Source organism: Syngnathus leptorhynchus, chromosome 15, assembly GCF_054491065.1.
Source record: "Syngnathus leptorhynchus isolate UIUO chromosome 15, UIUO_Slep, whole genome shotgun sequence".
NCBI lineage: Eukaryota > Metazoa > Chordata > Actinopteri > Syngnathiformes > Syngnathidae > Syngnathus > Syngnathus leptorhynchus.
This window is the reverse complement of record NC_141209.1, coordinates 5450228-5473298: the sequence shown is the minus strand read 5'-3', so window position 1 is coordinate 5473298 and position 23071 is coordinate 5450228. Positions and strand designations below refer to the sequence as shown.

Below are 23071 nucleotides of genomic sequence, written 5' to 3'. Positions count from 1 at the left end.
GTTGTCTTGAGAACATCTTGTTATCACATCTTGTGCTCGACCACCTGCTGAGTTCACAGAGCTATCAGCATCCCTCGTGACCTGCGTTTGCCTCTGTGTGCCTCTGCTGGAGACCTTGGATATGTTAAACACCCCCATACTGACAGCCCGAGTTCCCTACACACGACTCCCTCTGAAAATAGTTCATCGGGAGCACTCATTTGTACACACGCACGCCCCCGAACAAAGTTTCCTATGAACGCGGCCTACCTACTGTGAGTTTGTATTGACTTGTCGCGGGGCTGCGGCAGATCACAAGCTGTTTGTCGGAAACAAGGCGCCTCTCTCCACAAGCAACACGCTCTAAGTGTTTGGATTACAGCGGTATACATTTGTATAACGCCTGCGATAATGGGATAAAGCGGCTTCCCTGTGCAAAATCTGTATGGAGAATGGATTATTCCAAAGCTCTGCCTATGGGATGCTGAACCCAGGAGTTATCACAAGCAGTCAGCATCTCAAGTGTGTGCATTGCCTCAGAAAAGCGCTTGTGATGCTGCGTTTCATGTCTGAGTTCAATTCTCCGAGGAGAAAGAAAATGGCCAGGGTAGGCCGCTGTTGTGGATTTTTTTTTTCCGTCCGTAATTACAAAAGAGTTACTCCTTGTTCTATTTCAAATTTGCATTTGCTTTACATTAGGATTGCGTACATGGTTCGGCTTTATTTATCGTTATCTCACCCATGATAGAGGAACCGGCTTAACTTGTTTGTCTGTTTCTCTTGATAGCCATTATAGAAGAAAATTAGACTTCCCGTGCATACAAAAGCAATTACCAGCAATTTCTACACATTTGATCCAAACATGTCACCAATTAGAGGGCCATTTCTGGGTGACTGATAAGACCAATAGCTCTCACATTGAACATCAGAGATGTGGACAGACAGCACGTCCAACTCTATTTTTTTTTATTTACATCTCTGTCCCAAGCACTAGCGCAGCTAATTTCACCCTCAGTAAGGGTGCACGAGTGAAAAACAAATAAAACTGAGCTGATAACATTGCTTTGATACTAACATGGCAGTTACGGTGTCAGGTAAGCAGGATGTTGAGTCTCTCCAGCCTGGATTGTTTTCATGTTCGTGTTGATTGTGGCCGTTTATTATTGTGGACTTTAGAAGTACCAAGGCTACACAGAAAAAGGAAAAACAGCTATTTGTGACCTCATGTAAAGGAATAAAATATGATAACTGCTGTTATTTTTGTATTTAGAAATGAGCCCTTGTAGTTTTCAGGCACAAATAATATTTTGCATTTAATCACTTTGAAATGTTTTTTTTCCAGCAAATTCTGACATTACTCGTCATAATTTATTGTGTCCCTAATAAAGCCTTTGTATATTACAAAGTTTCCGGAACACCTTAATTTGATTTACCCGAACATGAATGATGTCAATTCTCTCATTTCTTTATTGACTCTAATGGTTTTATGCAAGTATTTGCCCTTCCTGTCCGAGTCCTGTGATAAATCTCGGATGACATCTTTGAATCTGTCCTTTCATTAGTCCAAACAAGCTTATCTGCTTAAAGTATTTGGCTTAGACCCCATTCTCACTGAGAAATGACTCACCTCCATATTGCTTGCTTATTCACTCCCAGCAACAATTACGTCACCCCTGTGACTGGCTCGTAGAGATTACAGACTTATTTGTGCAAATCCTCTTTTTACATGACAGCAAATGCTCCGCCAGAGGTCTGTGGATGAGACTTGGAGGAGACAGTCAAAGAACAATGATTCGGGGGACTTTGCAGTAACTCAACTTTAGAGTGGGAGTCAGAGGGTGATTGATTATGAAGATGCTGACATCATACAACTGTACTTAGGTCAGCAGTCAGGAAAATCAGAAGGAAAACAAAAGACAGATTAAAGCTCGGCATCATTTAAGGAGGATTTATGCCGCAGATCTGATTTGGATCTCGGATATATCGGATATCAGATTTCTTGCATTTCTTTCAATTTACACTATCTCAATCCAAACAGTAAGAATCTGAGAAGCAATACTTTAGCTGTGTTCACACAAAATAACCTCTAGTACTTCCATATTGTTGTTTGCACACAGTGTGCAGATGTTATTCACAACACAAAACATACTTGGGATTAAAAAACAAGATTAAAGATGATCTCATCCAGTCCAGCCTGTCAGGGCTACTGTATTGCACAAGGCCCATGATTCTGCCATTCATTTATTTGGGGCGCCATATATACTTGGGAGGAATGGTGCAGGATTGCGAACTCAATCACGGCACTCGGGGGTGTCAACGCACAGGGCGCACCCCGTGAATCACACACTGAAAGGCTATCACCCAAACCTCCAAGGTCCACTGCCAACTCATCAGTCATCGCCGAGCACATCGGGCCGCCGACTGATCAGGCATGCACACTCTCGGGCCACCGGGGACGTTCGCAAACGGAGGGCCATGCCCCCCCCCCTCGCTCTGTCCACACCAATATACGTATTCCAAGGTCTGACTGTGACTTTGCCTTTCAAAATTCTGTCACTCTTCCCAGATTGTGTGTTAAACTGAAGGCCACACGAGCTTGTTTTGTCACTTTGGCTGCCTGCTCAAGATGGATTTTCATACTTTTTATTTATGGCTGTGATGTTTAAAGGTAGCAGCATACTTCAGTGTTTGTCAAATAGCTAAGCCCTTGTTACATACTGAATATGCTGGGGGGGCAATTGTAGTTGTAGTTACTTTACAGTATGTCTCATAATAAAAGGTATGTATGCAAAAATCTAAGACTATCATCACGCCTCCTGCCCCCCCCCCCCCCCCCCAAAAAAAAAAAAAACCTGCCCCTTCTAGCTGGGGTACCCAGCAAATGGTAATAAAAAAACTGATTTATCGATTGTTTAAAAAATATTTGTTAGTTGCAGCCCTACGGGTAGATAGCGCAATGGGCAGACAGGTACCATAATTTCTGGACTATAAACCACACTCAAAAATAAGCCACACTAGCCTAAATTAAGTGGAAATCCTGTTTTGTTCATATATAAGCCACACTGTACTATAAACCGCAGGGTTCAAAGCTTGTGTAAAAAGTAGCGACTTATAGTCCGGAAAATACGGTATATAAATGGTCTCTTGTAAAGAAAAGTAATGGTTAGAACAACCACTAATGTCACAGTAATTGAATTGTGTATGTTTGTTTACATACTGTATACATCATATTATTTTGATTATTTTATTTCTTATGCTCCAACATAGCTGTCATATAATTCAGCTGGTTCTTGTTACGAAGGTGTCTATTTGCAGGGCAGGGAATGAAAGTTCTGCAAAGCAGGTTCCTGCTATCTTAAATATCCACCTTCCAATTTCCTTTTAGAGCATAATTTTACAAGCACTTGGCTCGTAGGTTTCCCCCAGCATTTGTCCAACGTGATGTGAGCAATGTGGCCAAAAAGACAGAAACGCATAAATGAGTGCCAAGAGGCGTGTGCGACATGAGGGATAATGCAAATTTGCATGATTACGTGGACAGATGAGTGATTTACCTGCGCTTGTGCGTGACAGCCATTTGACATGAAAGATGCATGAGGTGGCGACGTGATCCCGTGTTCTTTAACTGTAGTCAACGTTGCTCCCCTATATTTGATGTGGAACCACCAGTACGGGAGACATTAGTTTTGCCCCTATTTTTCATTTTTCAGGTTTAAAGAACAACTGGTGACCAGTCCAGAAGAGAATCTCCCTTTTGCCCAATACAATAATAGAATCGGCTCCATTCCAGCTGACCTAAGATCACCAGGGGGCTCGCTCGTAGACTCGCCCTATAAGTACAAATTTGAAACATAATTAGCTAAACAATCCCATTGCTTGTATAAGTTACATAGGCCAGCACTCCTGATTCTGAAGGCCTTGACAGATTCGATTGACATGGCAGAATACAAAGGCTGAAATCTAATTGGACAGAAAAAAACACACAAATGTACTGAGCTGTGCGGCCAAGAGGAACATTACAAATTGAAGAGAATAGACTGTTGGGAATTCATTAATGCAATTCCATCTTGGAATATCAGATGTACATCATTGTTTCAGAAAGTGTTTGGGTCGACAGAGAAGACCTTGCTGGCGAAGACCGACTATCATATCGGCCCTTGATGCTTGGAACTTAATTGTAAATTGTACCTTGTGGTACCTGCTTTTGTCAACGGAATAGAGCAGCATCATCTTGATCCAAGGAATACAAAACGGAATACTTTATGGAAAGTGGGCCAACATTTTCCAAGCCTCTCTTAAGTTTTCCAATTAGACTTTTCAAAGTATTATCTGTCAAATTCACTTGCTCCATTGGCCCAGCGCACAAGATACACCGCGTCTCTTTTGCTATGCACATTTGGCAAAATCACGCCCAGACTATTAGAAAATAAATGCTATGGCGTTATCCTTCTCCTCAGTCTGATACACCTGTTGGCCAAGCAATCTAACTAAAGCAAACATTATAATAAGCCATTAACATAATGTTTGAATTAAAAATAAAAATAGACAGGATGGAGATAGATTTTTTTTTAAATGTAAGAAGGAGTCAGCGAGTTGTTGGTTTGGGAGGAGAAATATTTGATTAATCTTCTTAACACGTTTCATGTGCAGACTCTTTGAGTTAATTTCAAGGACCATGCCTAAAGCAGATTACCTCCCCATGCTCCTGCACATTTGCTCATGAGTGATTTTGTTTATTCATGTTTTATATTATAATGCTCCTCCTGCCGTCTGCCCGCCACAGAACCACAGCAAAAAATGCAATTTATTTCCCGCTTGTGCACACGATGAAGACAGCTGATAATGTCACCAGAAAATATGAAGACTGCTGGGACGGGACCAAGGAGCATGCTATTTGTGTATGAAATGTTTTGTGCTATTTAAACCAACTCCAATGACACAGATATAGTCTCGGAAAGTTACCCAGGTCTGTCGTTTCGAAGCAGAACTTGTGCGTCTATTTATTGTGGTTTTGATTTACAAACAATATGCACCATCTCCCTGTAGATCTAAATTGACGTGTAATTACAGAGGGTTCATATAAAGGTCAAAAAGGTGATGAAGTTCGCCGACATTGTGCATAGCAGCAATCACACTTAGCATCAGAAGCTTTTATTAAGCTTGCATCTCCCTCGTATGAAACACCACCGACACTGCAATGTTGTGACATATATGACACAGCCTGCTCATATATCATCGTCTCCCTCTTCAGTCCTGCTAATATGGATTTATATGCCGCGCTGACAGTGATAGGACGGCTGACGTAATTGTTTACACGCAGAGGAGGGTGATGACGACCCTCTTTGCCCGCCCCCGATTTATGGCCGACGGGTGCCCATCCTCACTGCTGGTATACATTGCATGGCGTGTCCTTGCTTTATTGATCACACTTCTCACAAGTTCACAACTTCCGTGTTTCTGACCCTTTGACAGGAAAGAGATTTAGCGAAGGGATGAGGTCAACCAGAGGGAGGATGGATGGAGTGTATACAACACAGGTAGTATCGAATGAAATGGTGATGAAAATGGTAGAGCAAGGAAATGGACTGAATGAGAGGGATTTCATCTTTTCACCTTTTGCTCTTCACGCTTTTAAATGCCTTCTAACACTCCCTCAAGCGCTGTGGCCGCGTAAGAACAAGCATCTACAAAGATGGTGTCCACTATATTTCAACGAGATCCTTCCATCACGGTACTTCTTCAAATCTAGGAGACTTTGAATGTCCTTGGGGGATTTACACTAGAGACACATATATGCTCACAAAACCCACAGGGAGGGTGAAAAAGGCAACCAAGACCAGGACACGTGTTCAACCTGCCAGCCCTTAAGGGAGGATAAAACTGAGGCTTTGTGATGTTTATGTCAACCCGTTGTGCAGCCTAATTGGCTTGGTAATCAGGGGATACTATGTACAGTAAACCAGTACATCCTCTATCTATTTATGTGATGCTCAAACACTTTTGTCCTGTGGTCATGTATACTATTCATTGTTAATAACGTGACGGCTTCCTCCTCTGCCGGTGCGCTGTTGGATCGCTCATTAGCGGCATGCAAGGAGCTGCCGCTTCTTGTTGTAAATCCTTTTTAACTCAGCCACACTCTGATAAAACATATCACCATGATAAACTATCACAGTGCAATATTCAATTATTGTTTGTATATTTTTTTAAATCAGAGCCCAATGAAGTAAGATATACCAAATTAAACATGATTATTTTTGTCTGTATTTATTATATTTGGTACTGGGCCTAATGTGTGTAAAGAAATGTAATTGTCTCAATCAAACCAAGTCTATTCAGTAAAATCAAAGCACAGTGATCCAGTGAAGATAAGTATAAATATATTCACTCATGTGGATACTATTTGACAATTATTTGTATTTGCTGTTGTATTTTTTCACCTGATTGGATGACTCCAGAGGACATACTATCACTCATTTTAGGTGTGCATGATCCAAAACTAAAACGGGTCACCAAATTACCCCGATGTTTGTGTGTACCTGCCCAATTATGATTGATCTCTGCAAGAGAAAACAAAGTGGTGCATTTTATTTGCATGTTAAAAGCCACTCAGTCTCCTCACTCCACCCCCCCCCCCCCTCCCTGCCATAATTATCTCCAATGTGAAATGCTATTTAGGTATTCATAATTTATTTCTGTGAGGGGACGGCACAATAGACAAGCTTGGAACATTCTGCCAAGCCTGTCTTTTTTTTTTTTTTTTGATAATTGAAAATCTGATTTGCATGAAGAGAAAATCAAACACTCATTTGCATACATGAGATTATTAGAAGATAACTGCCCGTGTTTGTTGTTCCATATTCGATCCGAGCTTTCGCACATAATTGCTAAACACCGCAAATAGGTCTAAAGTGGAATTCGCCGAGCAACTGGATGTTGTCATATCTGCCCCCAGAAAGTTTCTCTGTGCAATCAGGCATATTTGTTTTGGTTGCACAGCCGCTGATTTCCAAATTAGGAGCCCGAAAAAAAATTCATAGCTTCCAAGCTGGGGACTGGCCAACTTCATAGACTGCAATTGCAGCCCAGCAGGACATTGTAGCGGGAAGCAGATACACAACTCCGACGATGCCAGTGGAAGCTAGTGATCTTTTTTCCTATGTTGTGTACATGAGAGATCAGAGGTGTCCTGTTTCACCTCTGACAAAACAACCCATATATTCTGTCTCTACCCCACCCTCTCTTACCAACACGTCCACAAATGTCTATTCCAGAAGGACACCATTAAAGATGGAGCCTCAGCTTCCCATTTCTGACTTGAAGCTCATTAATGCAGCTTCCAACATGGATGGACACCAGGAGATTTCCTACAACGCCCACACCCACCGACCCTTAATGTTTCCTCCCTTTAACACCCTCCCGAAAAGGAAAACATGATTAATGAGATTTATTTAGCAAGTAAAATTGGCCAGAGCATTACTGGTCATGACTTCTAGTACACAGATGACACTTTTCAGTCCCAAACATTATTAATCAATTGAGACGCAGTAATCTGTTTTCCAATGAGAATGTTTTTTTAAATATCTCTTCGGGGAGTTGCTGTTGATCAAACATGTTGCACACTTACTCACAGACTGTGGAAATGAACACTGTAGTGATTGCTTACTTAATGTACTATCCATTTTCAAATATGAAAGCTGCACTGCATGCACCAAGTGGGATGTCAAATGTTTTTGCTAATGATTGAGTTAAATGAGAAACTGGATGATGATGAAATTAAAGGGCGGGGGAGTAATGATCAGTCACCGTTCTTGAAAGAAATAAGGATTTCTCCTTAGGGTGTGGTTTTGCTGTTCCCAAAGCAGCAATTTTATCAGAACTGGACAGGATTATGCTCATTTAAATGACCAATAGTAGAATCCAGAACCCCACAGTCTTTTTTTTCCCTCAAAGATATATAAGATATATTTATATCCAATATAAAAACACACCCAATTGGCCACACTCACTGTACACAAGATGTGCTTCCCCAGCCGAACAAGTGACGACCTCTATCGAATAGCCGGGAAAGGACAACTGTCAAATTAAATGACATGAGGTATATTTTATTTCTCTGTGTGCTATGTATTTTCGTCTGGGGCTCCGGCGCAGGTAATTGAAAAGCATTGCTCAGCGTAGCGTATGCACTCAGACACGCGATGAGGCCACCATTATGGTTCGGCATGGCCTGCAGGGATGAAGGGATGGAAGGAAGGAAGGATAGAAGGGGCTGTGTGCCATGATAGAAATTTAGATTAACTGAGACCCTCACACTTGGCTCAATGTCAGCTCAGGGAATGGAAAAGCATGTTATCAAACTTCACATACGTACAAACGGGACAAAATTGCTCCTATTTTTACTAGCTGTACTCTTATAAATGATTACCAATTTAATTACAGCAGTTTACGATTGCTTATAGTACACTAGCACTTAAAAAGATTCTCTTTCTTATGCCCTTGTGTGCCGTAAACGGGCAGGGAGCATGAATACTCAGTTCCTCATGTAATAAGCATATAATTAAACCCCTCTGACAATTACATCATGCATTATCAGCCTAAGCCAGATCCATTACTTCTCTTCGATCGATGGCTCGGCCACAATCGGCCTCCTACTCTGACCACACCGGGGACCGGCAACCAGGCAGCTGCAGGCATCTTTGCTATATTGCAGCCCCGGTAAGTGCTGTTCGTGACATCCAACACCGAGGATACTTAGCGCTAGGTATCGAAGGAAGGAGGAAGTGGGAATTAGTCCTGATGAGAATGGCGAGGAAGCAGCAGAGAGTGCATGGTGAGTCATGCTCTGGAGCCTGCAGCGTCATAGAATGCCAATGATAAAATCAGGAAAAAAAACAGCGACTTATATTGTGCAGATATTCTAAATCTCACGCAAAAAAAGCCACACCAGAGACACTTTTCAGCTACATGAGCTCATTTGCCAGAACTCAATGAATGTGGAATATCGCATCAATTAGCTGCGTGACGACATTCACACCAGTATGTTGTGTGATGCACAAAATGCCCGCTTTCAACACTACAGGGTGGGAGAAGTGAGTGTGAGTGTCAAACTTCACACCTGACATAATCTGACGTCAGAAATTCATCCGAGTTAGGAAGTGGTGTCCAATTGGTAACCATGTGATAACCATTTCTGATAATATATTGAATGTTCAGAACATATTTTTGCGAGCACAAACTTGAATTCCCCTGGTTCCTTGTACTAATATTTCACAAAACATACCATACTTCAGAATTAACAATCTGGTAGCAGAGAATGGAATCGAGCCCATTTTTAAAAGTTTCAGCCATCTCAGAATCGTCCTAGAAACAGCGTTGTCCCAGTTTTAGTGTAAGCATTGAGGAATTGAGTTGTTTCTGTAAAAAAAAAAAAAAAAAAAAAAAAAAAAAATGGAGAATGCTCACCTTAAAAAAAAAAATCATTAGTATCTCATCGTCTATGGTTTTATTGGCAGGAAGAAGCATATGCATGCCATCTGCCAGTGTGGTGTGAGAGGCGTATGAGATTATAATTTTTCTGCCAAATCCCCTACTGCCTGTCAGAGGTCTGAGCGGAGCGACCACAGGCCCTGCAAATAGATTAAATCAGCCCAACCTCTTTCTGGCTCCATCTGCTTTCCCCCTCGTTCTCACTGGCCGCCTCTCACCCTGCCCTCTATTCATCTATTCCCCTACTCATCCATCCATTTCATCTTTTTTCACCCCCTCCTCCCTTATACCCTTCTGCTCCGGCTCCTGCTCCTTTTCACCAAAATTATTACATTACACATCCAGGGAGCATCCATTAGCTGGGAACATATTCGGTTGTCCAACCCCCCCCCCCCTTTTCAGTCCCTCCCACTCCTCCATCACCTCTTTTTCTTTTCTCTTTTTGCAGGAATCGGCCGTGGCAATGTTATTTCAGATTATACAGCTGTTAAAGCTCATTCGGAGCGAACAACGGGAGACCGGAAGCAGTGAACCCTTCACAGAGGGAGACGAGTAGGTGTTGATGGAGTTTCCAGACAGGTGAGAATTGGAGAGAAGCTGTGAAGTAGAGGCCTGTGAGATGGAAGGGGAGAGAATAAGGGGGGGGGGGGGGGCTTTAACAGGGGCCTAGAGGGCCGCTTCTGAAGGAGATTTGTTTGGAAGGAGGATGCAAAATAAGAGGAAAAAAAAAAATCCTATTTTACATTTTCATTGAAATTTATGAAAGATTACACTATATGAGATGATTTTTGGGCAAATATATGACTGCACCTCTAGCGCCCTCCCTGTCATTACTCTGGAACAAATGAACTGCACATCAGCAGACATGCCCCCAAAAAGATGTTTGAATGATTGATGAAGATGGGATTCTGTCTTCAACCTCCCCCTCGGACATACCTAATTTCTAGAGACCCACTTGGCCACCCACACGTCTCGTAGGTTGAATGGCAGAACATCGCTCAGCATAATAATAATAATAATAGTGTCCCAATACTTTTGCCTATATACAGTGGTTTCATTTTGTTTGCGCCTCAGCTCTACTCTCCGTATTACTTCCCCTTTCTCCTCCATTTGGACCGTGATTTTCTGTGTGCAGCTCTCTTTGAAATGTATTTTACGCTTGAAACCTTTTTAAAGCTGCGTATGATTAGAAAGTACACCTCGCAAGTAACATCCAGGGCTGCGTCTCAAATGCATTGCGCCTTGTGCACTGCTCTATATTTATATTGAGGTTTCACTTGATGAGACACAGATGGAGTGTGTCAAAGCTGAAAGGGAAGAAAGTATGAAGTATGACTAAGGTTATAATGACGCTGAGCTGAGAGCCAGAAGACAAATACACATTTATTTCTCACTGTTTCCCATTAACTTGAACCATTGAGCCTCAGACCAGGATCACACCAGATCGTTCCCCCTTCGCATGGTTATTAGCGTGCATGTCTACAGTTGTAGTGCAAGCAGGGCTAATATCAAGACTATCACTCACTTCTTTCGTTCCCATCGATCCACCATAATATGTTTAGTTGATCCTGTTCTGAACTCCTTTTAGTCAGCAGACTACGCTGAGCAGTGTCACACCACGTTTGACCAACACCTCCACGCTTGGCCGGCGACTCTAGCTGCATGACAAGCGAAGTCAGGCCAGAGCTACTTTCACACGCAATAATAATAATAACAGAATTGTCATATGTTGCATGATCCTGATCGCATTTTTAATTAATTCACGTTTCAAACGAGATGTAAACCCGTCCGAACAATGTGAGCAGAGCAGCAGGTAAAAACAAAAGTTTACCCCTGACAGCCTATGATCAATATGACCTCTAAAAAAAACACACTGGCATAATCAGTCTCGTTTTAAAATTCTGTCTTCCAGCAGAGGGTGACAGAATAGATTACCATTAACAGCACTCATTCCGACACCTGCACACGACAACTACTGGCTATTACTTTTTATGCCTGATGACAAATAGAGAGCGGAGAACAGACACTGTGCTCATCAAGCACTTTTTCTGATGAATCACTGTTATGTCGGCGGCGATGTCTCCTGTGAGGGAGGCGGCGGTTCGATATTTTCACTCTGTCTCCTCTAAAGCGATTGACAGCTGTCTGTTCCCACAAATCGACTGCAGGGGTGGGGGGGGGGGGTAAACTGACGCGATGAAAGAGGTTGTGTGAGAAACTGTCCTGGCGTGAAGGTCATATGCAGAAATTACATAACCTGCACAGCTGATGCATGTGAGGGTTCTTTTTTTATTTTTTTATTTCTTGTATGACTACTTTTTAGGAGCTACTTAAAGCAGGATGATAGAAGAGTTTTTTTCACATAGAAAGTCATGTAAAATTAATTAATTTGTTCGAGGGTCAAACTGTATTAACTTTTATAACTTTTAATTGTACAAGCTCTGTCAGACAGTGTAAAAAAAACATAATAAGATGACCAATTCTTATATAAGCCAACTCGGCATGTTCTTAACTTTAACTGTGCTTATGAAACACCGACAAACAGGCAGAGGAAGATTATTGTTCATGTTTGGGAGGAGAGTCTCCTCACATATTCCAACTCTGCACTTCTGTACAACCTCTAGATACTATTGTTCACCCCAAAACGTAAAAGCTCAGCTGTATGTGAAAAAAAAAATGATTTCAATTATGGCAGATCCTGTCAACGAGGTATTCCACAGCAAACAAACAACTTGAGCAGAGTCAACACGGTGTCCAACTTGAAATTCCAATCCTGCACCATCGTAAATTTCTAGACGAAACGCCTACTCCTACATTATGCATCAGTCTCCTCCTCGTTTGGCTACAATTGCTCCTGTACATATTGACCCAATACGATTCTAATATATTGCAATGAATGAGAATGAGGCTTCCTGCAAAACAGGATTCCATGAGATGGATCCGCCACATGAACTAATACGGCGACACACAGCGGTGCGACCATGTTGTTCCCCCCTCCACGGGCGAGCAAGCTCTGTCACAAGAGTTTTGAAATCAATCAGACGGTATGAGTTATTCACACAGTCCAACATCAAAAAGGGATTACTTATCTAAGGAACCTTAATTTCCAATCCGTCTGTCAAGTGATCTGAAATATGGAATCTCATTACTTTCAACAAGTGGGGAGGGGGTACAACATAAATCATTTTATTTTCATTTTACACTGACAGAGTCTGTTTAGAAGCGGAGGCACGCCAAAGAAAAGTGGAAGTTGAAGAGTGAAAGTGACAGGTGGAAAACAAGATGGAGAGCTCAGAAGTGACACCTGCAAGGACAAAGATAGAACAACTAATGAATCACCTTAAATAACTGAAAATGCCAGTGTAGGTTCAATTACGAAGACAATCAAAAGACAGGTGATGATTCTCACTCATTATTTGCATTCCCGATTTAAGATCTCAGTTTGGATCAGATTAGTTTGACAATCTCAATATTCACCAAGGAGTTTCTAGAAATTTAACAAATGTCATTGTTTTGGACACGCTGACAACCATTAAAGTACTCAAAGTTGAGTCAAGACTTCAAGACCACTGCAGACAAAGCTATAAGTAAGCATTTATCAAGATGCTGTCCATTTGACGTCGCAACATTTACTTTCTGAAAAAAAATGAGACTAATTGGAGGGCTTCTTTTCTCCTAATTATTCATGTCACCTTGGGAGGGATTGAGGCACAAATTGAGTGTAGGGCCTGTTTAAATCCATCACTGTACCACAGTCTAATAATTCATGTCTATTACAGAGCCTCTAAATTATTCATTTACCAGGATAATGAAAATATGTTAATTAGAGAATTGTATTGGGGGTGGGGCAGTGGGGCAATGCATAACACTCAACCATCAAATTAAGATTAGTAATTAAGAATTAATTTCTGAAGATGACTTATTAGGGCCTGTCAGGTTGTTAAAATATGAGAGGTTTGGTTTGATAAAATCTCCCAAAAAATGTTGATGACATATTTTAAAAGAATATGGTCCTCATGAGTGCATTTAGTAAAAGTTATAACATTTGCTTGTTCAGTACTTGACTTTTTTCAATGACCCAAATAGGCTCGCCCTACAAAATGTCAGCTAAAAATCAGACGCACTTGGTCATGAAAATGTAACGCTAATATATAATGACCGCTTAAGAGAGCCATATTACAATAACTGTCACTAACTATGACTTATCAGCTGATCAACGTGGACCCTCCCTGGCCGTATATAGCGTCAGGCAATGTAGTCTGATAGCAGGGATAGTGCTGACTAATGTCTCTGTGTGCCTGGCCGGTGCCAGAGCTGATGTAACTCTGCCAGGAAGCAGTCTGTTAACAGATATTTGAGTCGCTGGCGCTGCCAAGACTGAATCACTCCATTCTTCAATGGACAATTTTTTAATGTCTGTCCTGTGGAGATTGATTAAATTTCCCGTCAGAATCGAATGAATGACCATTTGCTGTAGCTCAAAGTAAGTGAAACTGGGCCTCGGCCAGCCATCTTGTTTGCCCTTGCTATCAAAAAGTTGTGAAGACCAACCTCTCCACCGACTCATCCTAAAATGTCATTATTGGAAAATAGAACCCTCTTCCAAAAAATGGCAAAAGTATAGTGCAATGGTGAGAAAATTGTTTGAAAATTGCTCCGTGATTATTTCTTGATTTCCCTTTGATTCATATTAAATTGCTTATCATAATTGAGGATATTTATATTTAATTCACTGATATTTACTCGACTCTTAGCTCTAAAATGACTTGATTCCTATCCTCTGCCTTCCAGAAACCCAATTTAAATTTAATGAATCCCTTTGCGCTTGTTCATTTCATTTTAATACAAACACTTCCCCCTGCTGCTGTTCCACAATGATGACCCCAAATGACCCTGACACAAACTCACTGTCTATCTGCGAGTAGATATAAGCCAAAGGGCCTCAACTCTCCATTGACCCCTCGTCCATACTAGGGTGAATTATGGCACCTGAGCAGCACTCTAATGCGGCAGGTCCTGACACGGAGACATGAGTCCAGAAGGGCCGATCCAGGCGGACTAATGATCCAGACGCTGGTAAATGGTGGCCAATGGTTAGAGCAACAAAGTCAGACAGGGAGAAAGAGAGCTTATTAGGGTTGATTGCCTTGTCATAGTCAGGGAAGGACAAGTAGAAATATGTACATAAGAGTTCATTTCTCCTGGGTTTCTGCTTGCCTTCTTCACAGGCTAAGATCAATGTGTTGATTATGGACCGGATCGAGAAGATACCGAGCACTACTGAATCAGACTTTGGCATAATGTCTCATCTTGTTATTTCTTTAGTTCCCCAGTGCTCCCTCCTCTGTGTTCACCCCTCCTCTCCCCTTTCTACCATCTCCTGTCCCTAACTGTCTGGACAGAGGGCATGTGATGACAGAACCATCTACATAGGTAACAACCTTCTCCCGACTTTTGGTTCCCACTAGCTCAGGACTCAACAAATTCCTGGCCATGTCTTTACTCTCTACTTTCACATTCCAGCTCATCAAGAGCTTCACAATGTTTAGCCACACAGGGGTCTGGTTACATTGGACCTCAAGTTGGGGGAAAAAAACCTGTGGGAATGTTTTGAAATCCTGCATCTCATCATTCAGTCCTCCAGATTAATGACTGGGTCTCTTGTTATTTTCAGTCCACCTTTCTTATCTATGCTCGGTACTCTACATTAGCGTTGCTGTCAAAACTATCATGTAATCAGCACATTAGTGCTAATATGTCATTGGAGGAGGCAGTTATTGAGGATTCTTTTACTTTTTCACACAGTAGCATTGTAATGCGTCATTGCTATTTGACAAATGTTCTTTCTCTTATGAGAATTGCTCCAAGCATATTTCCTTTACAAATTAGAACATTAGATGTCCAGAATTAAAATGTATGCAGTATTACCATATGAGGTGAATGGCAGAGAAGTTAGTGAACTCACCAATGATTCTTTTTTTAAAAAGTACCCATGTGACAGAAAAGATCGAAACGGGGGATTTATGATTTTTTTTAGCAAATATTTTTTAGCATATCTTGTCACCCTCAGATAGAGAACAGGTGTTTCTGGCAATCTTCTCCCGACTGAAATATGTTCCTATATTTACATACTGGAGCTTTATATCTGCACTCCAAAAGGGAAAAATGCTGTAATTGTGAGAGTCCGCATAGCAGCAATCATGTTTTATACATGAAGAGAGTATGAATGTCTACAGCTGTCCTAAAGATTTACTCAACTTGTGGTCCCTTCTGACACCACTCTTTTCCAATATTGGACAATTCAGCCATATTTCCTCAGCTTGGGGCGATATTAGCGACAGTGTGACAGGTGATATTATACTAGTACTCTAAAATCAAATTCCATCTTCCCCATCTTTGTTCGCTTTACTAAAGTTCTCTTTATTGAGGCGGAGATAGAAGCACTAGAAGTCTAATTTTAGAGTGTTCAGAGAAAAGGTAGCCATAGATTTCAGCTTTATAGTCAGTGTTTTAGATGCAATCTCCTCCACTCACATACCCCTCCATCCTGTCTGCTTTATGAAATAAGCCTTGCCAAATATGTTGCGTCTCTCCCTCAGCTAATCTCACATCATCGCATCAGGCCTGTTGTATTGATTTCCAGGGGAAAGTAGTCCTAAATTGCTCTTCCTTTTGTCAATCTGGTCCTTGTTACCAGGCAACAGATGACCTAACTCTCTTGAGCTGCCCCCAACAGCCAATACACACACTGTGTTTTTGGCATTTTTGAGCCAATGTTAGAAATGCAATCTATGACTACCTTTCCACCCCCTTTTCTGCACTATGAGACATTGGCATGTGGATATTTACACAACAAATAGATGAATAACTAGTTTTAAAATCAGAGACTAGTAAAAACTTAAAATATTTTAAAAAGATGAATGGTCATAAAATCTGCCAGGAATTTTTTCAATTTTTTTTTAAAAGTGAAGACAATTTGTAATTTTAATATTGATGCATGACACTGATGCTCACATTGTCTTCATGGGCCACATAAAATGATGTAGCGGGCCATATCTGGCCCCCAGGCTTTGCGTTTGACACCCATGTTTTCACCCAATAAGAAATGAACTGGCCAAAATGCAGAGGTAGGTAACTGAGATCCAGGAAGTAAAAACCCTGACACTGTTTGGCTTTAGCTGGGATGAGCTCAAGGAACTGGTTTAGCTTCTGATGGAATAGAAGCACCTTTGGCCTGTTCACTCCCAAACAGCACATCTTTCTGTTGTGCATCTAACAAAAGATAGAAAAGTCTGCCTCTGTGCATAGTTGGACTGCGCTCTGCACTGGATTACAAGATTGTGCCAAGTGACTGACCAGCAACGAATAAGCAATGAAACCAGTAAATTAATATTACTGTATGCAACAATTGATGTGCAAAGCAAACGATGACGAGTGACAATGCCAGATAATCAACCTTTAAAGTGTCTGGAAAAATCAAATTGGATCCATGAAGAGAAAGGCAAACAGGAAGTTGCCAATGTAAGCTTCTTCAACAAGTTGATTGTACAGGTAAGGCTCTGTCTCTGTACCCTGAACTATATTTTATAGTTATGAAATATTTTGAATCAACTCTCTTGGAAAACATTTGTGCCATCTGCCCACAATGTGTTCAGCCTCCCAACTTTGTATAAATGTGTGGTGATAATCTTGGTGTCATTTTGAAGGATTATAAAAATAATGATTCTTTTTTTCATCCTGGTACAGTGTCAGATGTGAAATATATAATTTAATATTTGAGCTTTAGGCCTATTCGTTAATGATAATGTTTGAAGTTCAAGTGATGGCTGTCAGGCTGAATTCTAGTGACAAACCAAGCTCGAGATAAATCGTCAGTGGCTTTTTGGTAGATCAAATATAATTATCCAAACAAAATCCATCATATAAATCACATTTTGGACAATGCTTTTCTCGTTGCTCAACTCGTATCTCATTTGTCACACCTCCGCACTCCTCAAAATTGGACCAAAGGAACTCATTGAAGTAATTTCTCTTTCATTCAAATATTAAATCTCAAAGGCAGCAGATAGATGGACATGCTGGAATGGACACACACACATCCATACGTTCCCGGCTTCGGAAGTCTTTAGGGGGGAGAGGAATTAATTGTGGACCACCTGCTTGTGTCACCTGGGACACATTTCACATTATTGAGCCACATGCGTTTGATTGGACACACATGACAACATCCAGGAAATTGGGCTGGGTGAGCGTTTGCGTTTTTGGCAAGAAAAAAACATGCATGTGTTTGACTGAAGATAAACCCGCTGCCCTTCTTTCTCGTTTTCTGTACAGTCTTCCCTTGTGTCTCTCTTTCTAATAAGTTATTCCAAACCAATGATGGATAGGGATGGCACTTTTAATGAGAAAAAGGCAGACAAAACAGGAAATTAAACAGTAGTCGCCCATATAAATTGCTGTAATAAGCACATCAACATTAAAGGAGTGTAATAAGTTAGACTGCTTTGCTTTATTAAGGTGTGGAGTAGAAAAACAAAATAAAGCAAACTAATGTCTTTGGGCAGCCTTTTATGATGAATATCTCGTTAAGGTTTTGCATCACCATTTTTGGGTGTCATTTTAAAAGACGCAGTGGATTTCACAGTAGTTACCAATTGTCCAGAATGTTTATATATTTAAATCTTGCGATTTTAGTGAGTTGGAAAATGTATTCATGTATGAAGAATACAACTTGATCCCAATCATTGCCCAAAAAAAAAGACTATCTTTTGATTCTCACTGAACTGAAGTCTTGTGCAATGCATCTCATAGGACAGTTCTCTGAAGTTTTATAGAATGCTCGAGGCCCATTTTTCTTCTTAATTTTGGGTTGGATTCCCGAATGAAACACTTGAGATGTTCCAGCATATTTTATCTTCATAGTTAAGAGCTTTGGTGTCGCTTTGGTGACGTCTGATCTTAGCAATGTTAGCTTGATAAACATCACTGCCTTATCTTGAATCTATTTTTCTTACTGTGTTCATTAAATTGTGGCATATGGGATTTTATTTCCCTTTTGTGGGCATATATTCCGGACACCGATCTGAAAAAAAGAAATCCCTCGCCGCCACGTCCTTGCACTGATGAAATTGGCTCTCTTTGGAAAGTAATCCGAATGTGACAGCGGACGTGCACATGCGAATGTGTGTGCGGCGGCGGTAGCCTGAGGCGATGCTCCTCTCTATGTATCTGATCCAGGCCTAATGAAGCTGAAAGCCTGGCAGTTGTGAGGAGCATCTGCAGAGCCACAGAGTGATGGGCATCTCATTCCGCTGCCGTTTCCCAGGGGTGGGGGTGTTTTGCGCACATCTGAGGGCCCTGCTTGCTGTTTGCACGAAGACTGTGCCCCCGTGTGCCCGCACTGCAGAAGGTCACGCCACATACACTGTGGGTGCCATCTGGAAGTGCTTCTTGACAGCCACAGCACCTTCTCATGATGTCCTGGAAACAGTGATGTAACAGTCACTTTGGCAAAATCGGAACATTCTGGTTCAACTCAGTTTACACAGGAGAAAAAAAAAAAAAACAAGAAATTGGCGCTGATGGGCGCTATTTGTGTGCTTCATCTCTGGAGGATTACGCACCAATTAGCCGACCCCAAGTGAAACTCCCTGTGGAGGCCAGCACGAATAAAGCAGTCACGGAACCTTCAGTCATTCAAAACACTTTATGGACTACTTGGCATACTACCAAGCCTGCCAACATCCAATATGTCCCAAAACTGCAAAAGCTTCAGGTGTGATGTTAGGCCACGACACACACACATATGCAAATACATGCCCACACACAGTCTATAAATATTTGAAGATTTAACAGTCCTAGAAATCACAACCATTTATTGTTCATTCTTTGAATGATTTATTTTTGTAAATCCGTCCTAGGCGAACATCTCAATGGCTCATTTACAAGAACCATGTAAATCACAAAGCACATGCACAACTTTTCCTAATATTCTATATCCACCTTAAAATACCTTACATGATAAAGGGCTTCCATTAAAATAGTACATGGAGGTACAGCTGATGCCCCCCCCCCCCCCCCCCCCCCACACACACACACACACACACTCACGCTTCATCGCTACGAATTTATTATTTTATGTCGGGTAGTTCTAGAAATGAATTCAATAACTGTCCGTTATCTTTTTTTTTTTTCATCATAGTAACTATATTTTTTTCCCCTCCTTTGCGTAAGAACATTAAAATGTACATCTGGGCCAATGAAGAAATATTTTCACTCACCGAGTGTAATGAGGAGAGCACAGCTGAGTGAATGTCCGACCATTTGCTTTTCAAGCTACATAAATCCCAGAGCCAGAAGATGCTCCCTGGTAAATGTTACAACATCGCTGGTAAATTAAGAAAAAAGAGCTCAAACTAGTGATGTCATGCTAATAGAAATATACCCTTGACCATTTGTATCGACATTGAGACAAATGTTTGTCAAATTTCTCAAATTTGATCAAATAAAAAAATTTAAAAAAATCTGACGTGACAGGTTCCACTCTTCAAGAAGTAAAATGGTGGTAAAAGGATGGCGGTCTCAACTAAATCCGACAACCATCTTACAAGCAACACTGGAGCTTCAAAACGCCTCACTGTCAGGAATTTTTAAAAGCCGCGTTACTTTCTCAACCCTTATGTCAATTAGTTTCGATCACCTCATCGTAAATCAAATTACCGCCTTGGTGTTGAAGGTGGTATTTGTCAACATTTGCACACTGAATTCATAATCTTGTGCGCTGTGTCTCGTCTCTCTTAAGATTCTGTCGGCGTCTGCTTAGTCTGCAGAAAGCCATTTGGTGTTCTATTTGCCTGCGTGTATCATCCATGGGGTATATTGAATGCATCTGACCCCTCCATCTTTTATGGAACATCTTCTACTTGTTTCTAATTACCTTTGGTTTTATGGTCAGAGCTGTGTCATTCCCCCGCTCAATTTGTTCCTGTGAAATATAGCTTGGCCCTGGGTTCAAGTAGGGGAGAAAACAACAGAGCATTGATTAATCCAGATTCAATCTCTGTTCTCGTATAAGTCTATTCAATGATATCGTTTCACCCAGGGCACGTTCCGCTTGTTTGAAGTTGTGTCCTCGATTTTAATGAATTTCTTTCTATCATCTTTTGCTCCTTGATGGAAGTAAATATTGCAACCGTAGCTCAATCTTTGGGAAAGCTTTGAAATTAGGTGATTTGGTACTGCCCATTGGTGTTGGCAGAGGTGTTTTGAATCCCCAATGGCGTTGCAAAAGTTAAATTATTTTTTATTATGTGTTTTTTATTATATTATTTTTTATTCAATTGTTTTTTATTTTGTTTTACTTTTATTTATTATTTTTGTACAAATTTCTGCAATGTTAAAGCTCATAGAAATCCCACAAGATGATTTTCCACCAAGATGATCCAGCACTTCTGGTATTGTTTAGAGCCAACTTTATTTTATTACCGTTGTTGTTTATGTCATTTGAGTAGTACATATTAGTATAATAAAATGGAAATTAAATGGATAAAATACCATGCAACAGCCAAATTGAACAGGGGACCGTCCATAAAAAATGCAAAGCTAAACCATTTGTGGGAGCAATTTGACTCTGTAAGGTTATCTAACTGCCTTTTGATAGCGCCTCACTTTGCTTTATTAAGGAAGTATCTGTCTTAGCAAGAGCAGTGAAACAATTACCAAGACAATTTCACGGCGAGGGTTTTCTATAATCATCAATGCATGCTGGGAGCCCGTATCAGAGAAAGTTTCATTTGGACCGGAGATAATTCATTTGTACTTTAAAACTTGAAATGCAGCCATTAGGGAGGGACAACACTGGATCGGGGGAAAAGAAGATGTGACAATGAAAATGTGAAAACAGCATGCAAATGGAGGCTTCTGAGTTCAAATGGCTGAGGGAAATATTTTCAACAGTGGACACTCAACTTTGCCAAACATCAGATCTTCTTTGTCCCCTTGCCTTTGGAGCTACATCAGGCTGGAGCCTAGTACCACGCCGAATCAGCTTGGAAGGCTTTTTGGGGCCTTAATCATCTTAGAGTGAAAGTTTTCAAAAACCCTCTTTGGTGACATGCTGCTTGGAGCTGATGCAGCACTTGTTACTCAACTCACACTCAGCAACAACTTCAGACAGTGATGGATCACTTTTTTTTTTACCAGAGATGCTTTGGACTGACTGAAACTCTTCTGGGGATACTGAGGAGGCCTGAATTGAGGTTTTGACCTAAAGTAAAGTCTTTATTATCTAATCTCAGCTCAGAAAGGACAGAGGTAGAGTTTTTAATTTGATTTGATTTCATGTAACATTGACATTTTTACTTGTGACCAGAATATTAGGAAACGTGTCTATTATTTGAAGTCTGCTGCGATTCTAAATCTATTCTAAAGAGATCCACAAAAGCCTGATTTAAAAACAACAACAAAAATATACATCAGCACTATCGTACAAAATCCGCTGATCCTGAACATTACTTGAAGTGAGCACAAGGCGGCATTATATACATCTCAACAAGCTAAGAGGAACCAGAGATGGCCAACATCAGGCCACTTAGTGTAATTTTCATTATGCATGCCGACATCAGGACGTAGTGTTGTTTTGATGAAAACATAATAAGTCATAATGAATGGAAATGCATGTGTTTGCGGGACTAAAATAGCACGTAATAATACGATTACCCCAGACGACGCAGGTATGCCCCCATCTAACGCCACAAACATGAAGGTCTCGCCAGCAAATACTTCCTTGATGTTAGCGTGTAAACAAATTAAATTCATTAAAGGGCTTCAGTCCTGGTAAACAGCCACATGTGTTGCGGGCCATGTAGCGGCGGATTCTCCGCTGGTATAAATAGACTTCAGTTCATTGGACGTAGTCACATTAAAGCCACATAAAGAAGGACGAGCATTACATTTAAATGAGACCGAACGAATTGTACTTTCCTCAATATTTAAGTATATTACATTTAAAGGACCGCTGTTTTAATAATTATTTATGATGAATGGTTTTGGGCCACGCTGTGCTTAGCTATTAAGGGCTAAAACGGAGATGGTACATACACCCACTGGATCCACGGCAATTACTTTGAGACAGATCAGAGGGTGTCGGCATAATGACCGGTTTCTCGGATTCTAATCCCAGTCTTTTTTTTTCCCCCCATTGCTCTGTTCCTCATCCCGCCAGGTCTGGCCTTGTGAATGAAGGGGAAAAAAATAAAGACGAATGCGACTGTCGTGGTCCGAGTTAGGGCTCACACGTGGCTCCCTTGCTTTAGCGAGTACAATTACACACTAAGTTTGATCGTCCCTGATAGACAAAACAGCAGGGGCTCATAAATATGGATAGGGAGTCTGAGAAAATAAATTAACAGGGCCTGGCCTCTCGGCTGCCCCACTTAGACTGTCAATTACGGACCTGACAGGAGCCCCGTGAAAGAGCCACACAAGGATGGCACATACACACTCGCGCACAAACGCTGCCACGCACACACTGAGTCATTAAAGTGTGCATCAGAGACCATTGGGAAGCCATACAGCAGTCACCTGCTTCATTATCAGCAGGCAGAGT

The 23071-nt window shown here is 41.1% G+C and overlaps 1 protein-coding gene across 2 annotated transcripts in view; it reads left to right on the top strand.

The window, feature by feature from the left end:
* The window catches only part of sox11a (SRY-box transcription factor 11a), a 170517-nt gene that overhangs the window by 91014 nt on the left and 56432 nt on the right, over positions 1-23071 (top strand). The window contains exon 3 of one of the 2 annotated variants that reach the window (XM_085931494.1): positions 9914-10044. The gene's annotated coding sequence lies outside the window, so the exon portion shown is untranslated. Of the gene's footprint in view, positions 1-9913; positions 10045-16620; positions 17017-23071 lie in introns of those variants that run through there. The other variant, XM_085931493.1, reaches the window with a different exon arrangement.